Source organism: Odocoileus virginianus, chromosome 1 (genome assembly GCF_023699985.2).
Source record: "Odocoileus virginianus isolate 20LAN1187 ecotype Illinois chromosome 1, Ovbor_1.2, whole genome shotgun sequence".
In the NCBI taxonomy this organism is placed as follows: Eukaryota; Metazoa; Chordata; class Mammalia; order Artiodactyla; family Cervidae; genus Odocoileus; species Odocoileus virginianus.
In genome coordinates, this window is record NC_069674.1 from 25,014,876 (window position 1) to 25,026,305 (window position 11,430).

Here is an 11,430-nt window from a genome sequence, read left to right on the forward strand (position 1 = left end):
CTGTATTTCTTTCTTTAAAAGTGAAACTGCTATTTAAATTGAAAATAGTTCCCCCCAAAATACAAACCTTTTTCACTGGAGGTGAGTTATGCTTAATAAGAAATATTCTATGTTGGACTAGAAAATGTATCTGGAATGATCGTCAAGAAGAGTCTTCTTTTATTGCTAAATGCACCCCCCCACACACACAGTCTAAGGGAGATTAAGACTAGGATTCTGCACCCTGCCAGCCCCCACCACTATCCCCAGTCCTCAGGTGAGGACCCCCACCCTAAGAGCCTCTGAATTTTGTCTAAAATTAGCCCTGGTGGTACAGTGGCTAAGGCTGTGTGCTCCCAATGCAGGGGGCCTGGGTTCAATCCCTGGTCAGGGACCTGGATCCCATCTGCTGCACCTAAGCCCTGGCACAGCCAAATAAGTTTTAAAAAAAAGAATCCTCTGGAGGCTGTGTGTAGAAGCAGGGGTACTGCCCTTGAGCTGGCATCCACTTCTGCTGTGTTCAAGCTCAGGGACCTTAGGCAGGTCCTGTGAATCTCGTTTCCTGCGGTAAAAGGGGAGGTGATGGTACTATTGAGATCACAGCATTGGCATGAAGCTCCAGGGCCAGGGGCTATGCCCACACCCCTTGGGTCCTGCCTTCCCCAGGTTCAGGAGAACCTGAACCAAGAAGCACTCTGGGCCATAGACACGGCATCAGGAAGAAGGGGTGGGGACAGAGAGCATCTCTCAGGCTCTTCCAAAATTGAAGGGTCCCCTTGCTTCCGGATGCTGTCTTATGGTGAGGCTCGAGCAAAGGGGAAATGAGACTGCATCAGTGACCCCATGTGATCACTCCAAGTTCCCCCGCAGTGGGGCCGAGTTGCACAGGGAACGAGAAGACGTGGCCTCCGCAGCCCCGGGAGCCTCGGCAGAGATGTGTGTCCACGCCTCTCATTTCCAACGGTGAGACAGCCCCTGCCCCCACTTCCCCTGGTTGGGGCATCAGATTGAGGGTGTGGTGAGAGGCCTGATTCCGGTTGAAGCCATGGTACATGAGTGTATGTGCAGGGGTTGGGGGTGGGGGGAGCCACACCACCAAAGGGAACCGAAAGCCCAGTGTGAGTGGTGGGGAGAGAACCTAGAGGTCCTGCAGGCAGCCGGACAAGACCCCCTCCCGACTCTAGACCCGTCCCCTCAACACAGGCCCGGGACCTGCCCCCTACACCTCCCCTTCAGGAGACCGGGTCCCTCAGTCTGGGCTGTCAGGCTTCCCCGTGGCGGCCTGGCCCTTAGATATTCACCCCCATTTCTGGGAACTTATTGGTGAGACACTGGGCTCTGGGATCCAGCTGGCCCGAGACACACCCTGGCTCTCCCCTCAGGAATGGTCTCATCCTGGGCAAACCTCCAACTCCGAGGACCCCCAAGTCCTGCCCATAATGTGAGAACGATAACCGCAGAGTCACAGTGAGGACTTCAGCTGCGCCAGGTGAAAGTGGCCGACCAAAGGTAGCTCGGTCTAAATTCCCCTGCCCTCCTGGAGCTTCCGTTCTGTTGAGCCAAACAGACAGTCAGTGCCTCAGTAGCAGACCTGGGCCAAGAGCGCCCCAGGGTCGCTGCACAGGCGGAGCAGAGGCGCCACGTGGTCTGACCGAGGGCTTCATGCTGCCACTCTGGCTCCTGGCTGCACAGGACATGATGCCGTGTCTGAAAGCATCACTGTGGCCCAGGACGCCACAACTGGGGCTTCCTTCCCCTTTCTTACTAAACCCTCCTCCTCGGAGCACTCTGAGGGGGGAGCTGGAAGTCCCCCACTCGGGCAGCACTGTCACAGAGACGCCTCTCGACCTCACGTCCCCCCTCTCCCAAATCTGCACCCTTTCTTCCAATGGCCTGAGTCCCAGGAAGCTCCGCGGCTGCCCTTGTCCATCCCCAGGCCCACCGAGAACCAATGCTACTTCCCTTTGGCTCCATGGTCTGCCCTTCTCCTTTCCCTAATCCTCGACAGTCTGGCTCCCACCCTTTGCCCACGGATTCTGCTCCAGACTTTGAACCCACAGCTCCAGGAGTCCCTGAAATCCTCAGGTATGCCTCAGAAACTCCAATCTCTGCATCTCTTTCTCACTTCAACTCTCAGATCCTGAGATTTCACTATTGCTTGAGTTTCCTCCCCATCCACTGTAAATAAATGTCCCGGCAATCCGCTCCTAGCTCAGCTCGGTGTCTTAGTGTCCTCCTCCACCCCACACCACCTGCCCCTGCCCTGCCTCTTGGTGCAGTCGCCATTGGTCCTTCTGCCAACTGTCCCCCGACTTGTATCATGTGCCCTACTGAGACATGAGGATGCCTTTTGCCCAGATCCTCATCTTCGCACCCCTTCCTCCCATCTGCCCTTGGTCTGATTCAGACACTCCTAAAATCTGCTTAGTTCAGTGCTTCGCTCAAACCACTTCCCTCCCCTCTCCTGGGCTGTGTCCAAGAAGGGGCCAGGGCCTCCATCCTTCCTGCTAGTCTGAAGGATTCACTTTAGAGCATGCAGCTCTTGGACAAGGAGGAAAAGAAAGAGAAGGAAGTCCAACCTGGAAACCGCAGGCTTCCAGGGCTCTGGCAGTGGGAATGGCTGAGTCCCTGCTTTGTGGGTATGGAGACCACCCCAGTCCCACAGGAACCAGCTGTAGACTTCAGTGTTTCTGCTTGTCCCAAGCAGACTTGGCTGAAGCCTAGAATTCATAGGTGTCCCCACCGGAGAGAGGAGTCCCATCTAGATGCATGAGGAACACCCATCATCGATGTGGGAGGCAGGAGGCCCTGTGGCTTCTCAGCCAGGTTCATCTCAAGTCCCTGAAGCTTATAACCAGGGCTCAGGACTCCCCATGCGGCTGGGACTATTGTCCCTCTAAGGTGGGGGGCGCGGTGCTCAGCTGTGTCCAGGATGGCAGCATCACCCAAAGGACACAGAGGGCCTCTTCTCAGCTCACCTCTGGACCTCAGGGTGGTGGAATGAGGCCAGAGCCACCCTGGATGGGAAGGGACACCCAGGACGGCTCTGGGAGTCCAGAGGAGGCACTCTCTGATCTGGAGGAGCTGGTGTGTGAGGCTATGGGAGGGGGCAGGGGCAGGATTTTTGTCCCACATGGCCTCTCAGCACTTCATCGTGGGCAGGGGATGTCCGGGCTGTCCCTCTGGCCTCCTAAGGGGTGGGCTGGCTGGGGGTCATGGCACGAGCACATCACGTGTGTATTGAAGGCAAGGCAAGAAGCTCCTGGGGGGCCGGGAGCCAACAGAGCTCAGGTACAGGTGTTTGGTTCTTCCCAGCCAGGTACCCTTGGGCCAGAGCTACCGCCCTGTAGGAATCAGGCCTGGGGGCCCAGTTGGGGAACCCCCAGGCTGCTCTGCTGCTTCTCTGGCCTCTGATGCTGCGGGCAGAAAGTCAAGAAAGCAGAGAGCCCTGAGGCTGAAGGACTTCAGAGGTGGGGGAGGTCTCCTAGGGCAGGACCACTCCTCCCAGAGAAGGGGAGTGGGTTAGGCCTCACTGGAGAGGTGTCCAGAGGGAGTTCTTACAGGCATCTGGTATCTTACCAGGCATCTGGTACCTTACCAGGCATCCTGGAATCTCAGTGTTTCACAGTTTTCCAGGTTGGGAGCCAGCTGGCACTCTGATGCCCACCCAGGACCCTGTGCCAGGCAGAGTGGGCGCATAAGGACACTGGTGGGCATGCAGGAGCCAGGAGTCTCTGCTGATCTGTGTCAGTCTGCGGACTGGTCTCCCCTACTTCTTTCAGCCTATCCTCCTCCCTTTCTTCCGGAGCAGCACTTCCAAAGCTGCAGCGAAGCCGACACGGCCTGATAGCTTGTCCAGGCCCATCAGTGACTCCCAGGACAGGAACAAGAAAGAGGCATCTGCTCAGGTAGAAAAGAGCTTACGGGGGCTTCCTCATCACCCCTCCACACACTGAAAAGGCTTTGATGGCAGTAACAGGTCACAGGGATGCCCAAAAGGACTGTGCAAGAGGGCAGTGAGCCCGAGGATCCTGGGTCCATCTGGAACTTGGCCATCTAGAGAGCAAGTGTACTCAGTCCGGCCTCCTCATTGTAGTTCAGGGTCAGGGGGGTCAGGAGAGAGAGAGTAAATGGCGGGCCTCTTGCAGAGGGGCAGCCCATCTCAAGCGATGGGGAAGAACCAGGAGAAGCCCCGCCAGACTGGTGAGTGAAGGTCCTATTGTAAAGGGACGTGGTGTTCTGGGGAGAGCAAACTGCATGCTGGGCTGGGTGGAGGAGCCCATGTGTGTGCATGTGTGCGTGCTAGGCTGCTTCAGTCAGATCCAACTCTTTGAAGCCCTACGGACCATAACCTGCCAGGTTCCCCTGTCCATGGGATTCTCCAGGCAAGAATACTGAGGTTGGTTGCCATACACTCCTCCAAGGGACCTTCCTGACCCAGGGATTGAACCTGAGTCTCTTAACGTTTCCTGCATTGGCAAGTAGATCCTTTGCCACAATCAGGTAATGCTATGAACCCCCAAGACATGCAGGACACCACTAAGCATTTTTCATACATTATTGCATTTAACTGTCACACCAGCCACCATGAGGTAGGTGGACATAATCTTTACGTGCCCCATTTGCGAAGAAGGAAACTGAGCAACTTTCCAACCTTTGGAATCTGAAGAAGTTACTCAACTTCTTTGTATTCTTAGCCTTATCTTTAGTGTTCCTTGGCTTGAAGAAGCATCACCATGATCTCTGCCTTCATCTTCACATGTTTGTCTCCTTGTGTCCATGTCTCTGTGTTCCAATTCCCTTTTTTTTATAAGGACACCAGTCATGCTGGATTTGCACCCACTCTAATGACCCCATCTTAACTAGTTACATCTGTGAAGACCGTATTTCTAAATAAGGTCACATTCAGAGGTACTGGCAGTTAGGACTTTAACATGTGGATTTGTGGAGAGGACACAATTCAACCCATGACAGTATTTAACGTATAACCCACTATCCACCAAATACAGGTCACATTTGATTCTCATAACAACTGTGCAAGGCAGGGATATGTACTATCTTCATTTTATAGATGAAGACACCGAAGTTTAGAAAGGTTAGGCAATTTCCCCAAAGGCACACAGCAACTAGTAAAACGAGGCACTGGGATTTGAACCTGACTATGAGTGATCTTTGATCACTTTAGAGTCAGACATGGAAGTCAGGTCTCAGCTGTCTGATCTTGGGCAAAGCATTCAGCCTCTCTGAGTCTCACTGTCCTTGTTTGTAAAGGGGCTTAACACCCTACTGTCAGCAAAGAACTGCTATTCAGTAGGCAGATTGGGGGATCAGGTTGTCTAGCCCAGTGCCTGGCACACAGCAGAAGAAGTGATGATAATTTAAACATAGCAGTAGCTACTCCCCAGAGCACATCCTGTGTTCTGCTGGTTCTGGGTGGCTGCCTCACTACAGCCAGCTGTCCTCGCTGAGTACCTGGGGTAGGCAGAGCCAGGGAGGCAGGCAGATCCCACCCTCTGCCAGCCCAGAGCACGCTGGGGCTATCCCCCCACCTCCAGCCGCCCATCTAACATGCCCTCCACTGGGAGAGGAGAGGGAGCTGGCTGCTAGAGGCTTCCTTCCTCACGCTGAGGCCCCGGGGGGTTGTCTCTACAGACAATGTGGCCTGTGTGTGCTGGGGCATGCTCATGGCCCCTGAGAAAGGCTGCCCACTCCCCAGCCACCTTACCATAAGAAACAGGCCCAGGAGAAGGTGTAGGGTCACAGAACAGAGCTGGGTGGGTGGATGGGGGACTGTGGGGAGGGGCTGACCACCAAGGGGGAGCAGTATGAAGTGATGGGAAGGGTTCTCTATCCTGATCTGATTGTGGTGACAGTTATACAACCCTCTGCATATGCCAAAACTCAGAACTGTACACTAAAAAGTTTTCACTGTATGTGGGGCATTAAAAATAAATAAAAAGGCACTCAGAAGATCCAAATTCTATATGTCAAGAAGTTTTAGGAATAGAGATTTCCCTGGCGGTCCAGTGGCTAAGACCCCGTGCTCCCAGTGCAGGGGTCCCGGGTTTGATCCTTGATCAGAGAACTAGCTCCCACATGTCACAAGACTTTGCATGCTGCAACGAAAGATCCTGTGTGTGGCAACTAAGGTCCAGCACAGCCAAACAAGTAAAAATAAATATTTTTTAAAAAGAAGTTTTATGGATAGGAATAGCTTAAGAAATGTATTTAGCTTGTACCTTTCCTTTCATGGAAGCAAAAGACCTATATATGGTAAATAGGCCTTAAAGAACTCTTTCAAAAAAAAAAAAACTCTTTCAGTAAGTCTCAGATAAAAATCCTAAATAATTTTAAAAAGAAAAGTAAAAGAACAGGCTCATCACAGACGCTGGGGTGGTGATTGCCCCGACCCTCTCCATTTCTTCCTCCCTCTGCCTGGTTCTTCCGCCCTTCCCCCGCTTGTCCTGCGGCACCTCTCCTGACTTCCTCCCCCTCTCAGGAACCTGAGTACTGCCTCTGGGGTTTGATGACTTCTCACAGGCCCCCCGACTGCCCCAGGGACTCAGAAAAGGGGGCCACCTCAGTGTGAACAGCTCCAGATAGGAGGCATATGAGGCAAGATTGTGACAGGATGCAGGTGAAATTAAATGGAGGCAAGTTTAGAATATTTGCAGAGATGTGAACAAGATTGGGCTTCCCAGGTGGCGCTAGTAGTAAAGAACATGCCTGCCAATGCAGGAGACATAGAGATGCAGGTTTGATCCCTGCGTTGGAAGGCTCCCCTGGAGGAGGGCATGGCAACCCATTCCAGTATTCTTGCCTGGAGAATCCCATGGATAGAGGAGCCTGGTGGGTTACAATCTGTGGGGTCGCAGAGTCAGACATGACTGAAGCAACTTAGTATGCACAAACAGGATTGACAAAGCCACTGTGAAACTTCCAGGCCCCCAAGGTGAGCATCAGTAGGGAACAGTCACCATCCACGGAAGGGCTGCCCTCCAGGATCCATGGCCATACACGATTGGCGGGGAGGGTGTGTGTGTGTGTGTGTGTGCTCCATCTGTTCACCCTCCTACCCTCCTATTTCTTTCCAATGCCTCCCCTTAGCCAAATCCACCCAGAATTCAGAGGCCAAGGGACCCCATGTCACACAGGCCCAGCAGCTTTGGGGAATGAAGTAGGACAGAGAAAAGCAGAGGGTGGTGAGGATGGGGGGCAACAGGTGAGAAACCAAAACCCTTGGGAAGGGAGGACTCTCCTGGGGAAACTGGGGGCATACCCTGGTCCCATGGTTACCTCAGGCTTCTACCTAGGGCCAGCCAGCCATCCTAGCTATTCCATGGTGGGAGTTCATGAATGAATGAATGATAGATGGGAAAAGGAATGAGTGACAGAATGAATGGGAAGGGGTCTGTTTCTATCGGCATAAGAACAAGTTGGGTAATTTTCCCCAGGATTTCTACCTTTCCCCGGTGTTTATAAACTGTGGAAAATTCTGAAGGAGATGGGAATATCAGACCACCTGACGTGCCTCTTGAGAAACCTGTATGCAGGTCAGGAAGCAACATTTAGAACTGGACATGGAACAACAGACTGGTTCCAAATAGGAAAAGGAGTGTGTCAAGGCTGTATATTGTCACCCCGCTTATTTAACTTATATGCAGAGTACATCATGAGAAACACTGGTCTGGAGGAAGCACAAGCTGGAATCAAGATTGCTGGGAGAAATATCAATAACCTCAGATATGCAGATGACCCCATACTTATGGCAGAAAGTGAAGAAGAACTAAAGAGCCTCTTGATGAAAGTGAAAGAGGAGAGTGACAAAGGTGGCTTAAAGCTCAACATTCAGAAAACTAAGATCAGGGCACCTGGTCCATCACTTCATGGTAAATAGATGGGGAAACAGTGGAAACAGTGGCTGACTTTATTTTTTGGGGCTCCAAAATCACTGCAGATGGTGACTGCAGCCATGAAATTAAAAGACGTTTTCTCCTTGGAAGGAAAGTTTTGGCCAACCTAGACAGCATATTAAAAAGCAGAACTATTACTTTGTCCACAAAGGTCTGTCTAGTCAAGGCTATGGTTTTTCCAGTGGTCGTGTATGGATGTGAGAGTTGGACTATAAAGAAAGCTGAGCACAGAAGAATTGATGCTTTTGAACTGTGGTGTTGGAGAAGACTCTTGAGAGTCCCTTGGACTGCAAGGAGATCCAACCAGTCCATCCTAAAGGAGATCATTCCTGGGTGTTCATTGGAAGGACTGATGTTGAAGCTGAAACTCCAATACTTTGGCCACCTGATGCAGAGAGCTGACTCATTTGAAAAGACCTTGATGGTGGGAAAGATTGAGGGCAGGAGGAGAAGGGGATGACAGAGGATGAGATGGTTGGATGGCATCACCGACTCAATGGACATGGATTTGGGTGGACTCCGGGAGTGGGTGGACAGGGAGGCCTGGCGTGCTACGGTTCATGGGGTCACAAAGAGTCGGACACGACTGAGCTAAACTGAAGGACTACTTCCTAAGTACCCACTTGGGGCCCTACAGAGGACCCTGAGCAAGACAAGCTGAGATCACGGGCTGAGCAGGATGGGGCTCTGTGGGCCATCAGGTACAGGGGGAGCCTGAGGGTCCGGCAGGATAAAAGGCCTGACTCCTCCTCCGTCTCCCTGGAAACCTGCTCTGGGCCTGCCTTCCCTCCCCAGGCCCCACCCTGCTCCCCAGGCCCCACCTTCTCCATCGGGGGTTTCTCAAGGACATGGGCTGGGTTCATTGGGCTCAGTCAGGCGTTGGTGCTGCCGGGGCGGGGAGGCGCGGCAGGGTGGAAACCGAGGGACCTGTCACCCTGAGTAGCGCCTGTGTGCTCACCCGCGGAGCAGCGTCCATGCTCTAGAGAGCGGGCCTCCTGGTGCGGGGAGCAGCGCCTGGCCTTGGACCCGCGTGCTCTGAGTGCCCTGGGAGGCGGGGCTGGTAGCTGATGGGGAAAAGCAGGGTAGCCACCATTCCCACTGAGCCCTGCCGCCTGTTGGTCCCTGGGGGCCGAGGGGAGCTGTGGACCAGCTCAGGGGTCCACACTGGGAGGTATTTGAGGGGCAGGATGGAGCCTCAGGGGCAGCTACCAGGGGAGCCTGACTACAGGGCTACCAGTAAGCCTTGCCTGGATCTTACAATGCGCATTTCCGTGAATGTGGACCTCTGCCGCTGCTGTCTGCCCTGACTCAAAATCTGAGGTTGTACAGCCCCACAAAGCGCCATCACAACTGCAGCCTGTATCCTGGGGCCACCACCCTGTGGCCGTCTCCCTGGCTCAGTCCTCCCGCCTGTGGCCCATCTCTAAGGCCACCTTTCTTCAGGCAGCTCTCCTGCCCACTTGCTCTGCCCAGGACCTTTCCTAGGGACAACTTACCTGGATGGGACAGGAAGACAGTAAACTGTCCACAAGTAAGCCCTAGAATAACCACTAAGAAAGTAAGAAACAAGTTTTTTTTTTTAAAAATCATTAAAGGAATAATTAAAATGATATACAAGAAATACTGACTTGTAACTTGCCTGGTAGGCCATTGGTTAAGACTCCATGCTTCCAATGCAGGGGCCATGGGTTCAGTCCCTACCTGGGGAACTAAGATCCTACCTGCCAAGCAGCATGGCAAAAAAAAAAAAAAATCACTTAATGCAAAAGGAGGCAGTCTAGGAGAAACAGAGGAACAAAAATAGGAATGATATATTTAGAAAACAAGTAAAATCACAAATGCAAATACAACTATATTAGTAATGTGAATGAATTAAACAGTCCAATCAAAAGGCAGAGATCATCAGACCAGATTTAAAAACAAGATCCAGCAAAATACTGTCTATAAGAAGCATACTCTGAAGATACGAATAGATTTAAATTAAAAGGATGGAGAAAAGTTTTTCATACAAACAGCAACCATAAGAAAACTGGAGGCACTATAGTATCACCAGACAAAATGGATTTTAAAACAAAAAGTGTAACTTAAAGTAAAGATGGACATTTTATAATGATAAAAGTATATTCCATCAGAAAAGTGATAATTATAAACATATGTGTACGTAACAACAGATCCTTACTCATTCCATATACAAAAACTAATTCAAAATGGATCAAATCATATATGGAAGAGCTAATACTATAAAACTCTTACAAGAAAGTGAAAGTGAAGTCGCTCACTTGTGTCTGACCCTTTGCAACCCCATGGACTGTAGCCTACCAGGCTCCTCCATCCATGGGATTCTCCAGGCAAGAATACGGGAGTGGGTTGCACAGGGATAAATTTTTCTAACCGTACACTTGCCTATAGTCAAAGCTATGGTTTTCCCAGTAGTCATGTACGGACGTGAGATTTGGACCATAAGGAAGGCTGAGCACCAAAGAATTGATACGTTTGAGCTGTGGTGCTGGAGAAGACTCAAGAGAGTCCCTTGGACTGCAAGGAGATCCAACCAGTCCATCCTAAAGGAGATCAGTCCTGGGTGTTTCATTGGAAGGACTGATGCTGAAGCTGAAGCTCCAGTACTTTGGCTACCTGATGTGAAGAGCTAACTCGTTGGAAAAGACTGCTCTGAAAGGTTGAAGGCAAAAGAAGAAGGGGCTGGCAGAAGGTGAGATGATTAGATAGTATCACTGACTCAATCGACATGAATTTGAGCAAACCCTGGGGGATAGCAGAGGACAAAGGAGCCTGGCGTGCTGTAGTCTTTGGGGTCGCGAAGAGTCAGACGTGAGTTAGCAACTGAACAACAATAACCATAGATTAGGCAATGATTCCTTAAATATGACACCAAAACTACAGCCACAAAAGAAAAAAACAGATAAATTGGACTTTACCAAAATTAAAAACTTCTGTGCTGCCAAAAAAAAAACCAAACCCACATAAAAATGAAAACAACCCACAGTATGGGAAAAAAAATATTGGCTATCTATATACCTGATAAGTAACTTGTATCTAGAATATATAAAGAACTCTTACAACAAAATAATAAAAAGACAAATAACTCGATTTTTTAAATGAGCAAAAGACTTGACTAGACATTTCTCCAGAGAAGAAACAAAAATGACTAATGAGCTCATGTAAAGATGTTCAACACAATGAGTCATTAGAGAAATGCAAATCAAACCACAAAGAAATACCACTTCACATTCACTAGATGGCTATCATCCAAAAAATCAGATGATAATAAGTGCTGTCAAGGAAGTAGGGAAATTAAAACCCTCATAACATCACTAGGCTTCTCTGGTGGCTCAGACTGTCAAGAATCCGCCTGCAATGAGGGAGACCTGGGTTCAGTCCCTGGGATGGGAAGATCCCCTGGAGAAGGGAAAGGCGATCCACTCCAGTTTTCTGGCCTGGAGAATTCCACGGACAGATGAGCCTGACAGGCCACATTCCATGGATTGCAAAGAGTCGGACATGACTGAGTGACTTTCAC

General features: G+C 50.9%; 1 long non-coding RNA gene across 3 annotated transcripts; it reads left to right on the top strand.

Moving 5' to 3' along the window:
* Nucleotides 1-596: 596 nt before the first annotated feature.
* On the top strand, nt 597-10,863 carry LOC139034702 (uncharacterized). Of its 3 annotated transcripts, none has more exons than XR_011487192.1 (3): nt 646-942; nt 1,362-3,887; nt 7,434-10,863. It is a non-coding gene; the product is annotated as an uncharacterized lncRNA (long non-coding RNA). The 3 variants fall into 3 exon arrangements; XR_011487191.1 differs by having other exon boundaries at nt 647-942; nt 1,362-4,182; XR_011487190.1 differs by having other exon boundaries at nt 597-942; nt 1,362-10,863.
* The last annotated feature ends 567 nt before the right edge of the window (nt 10,864-11,430 follow it).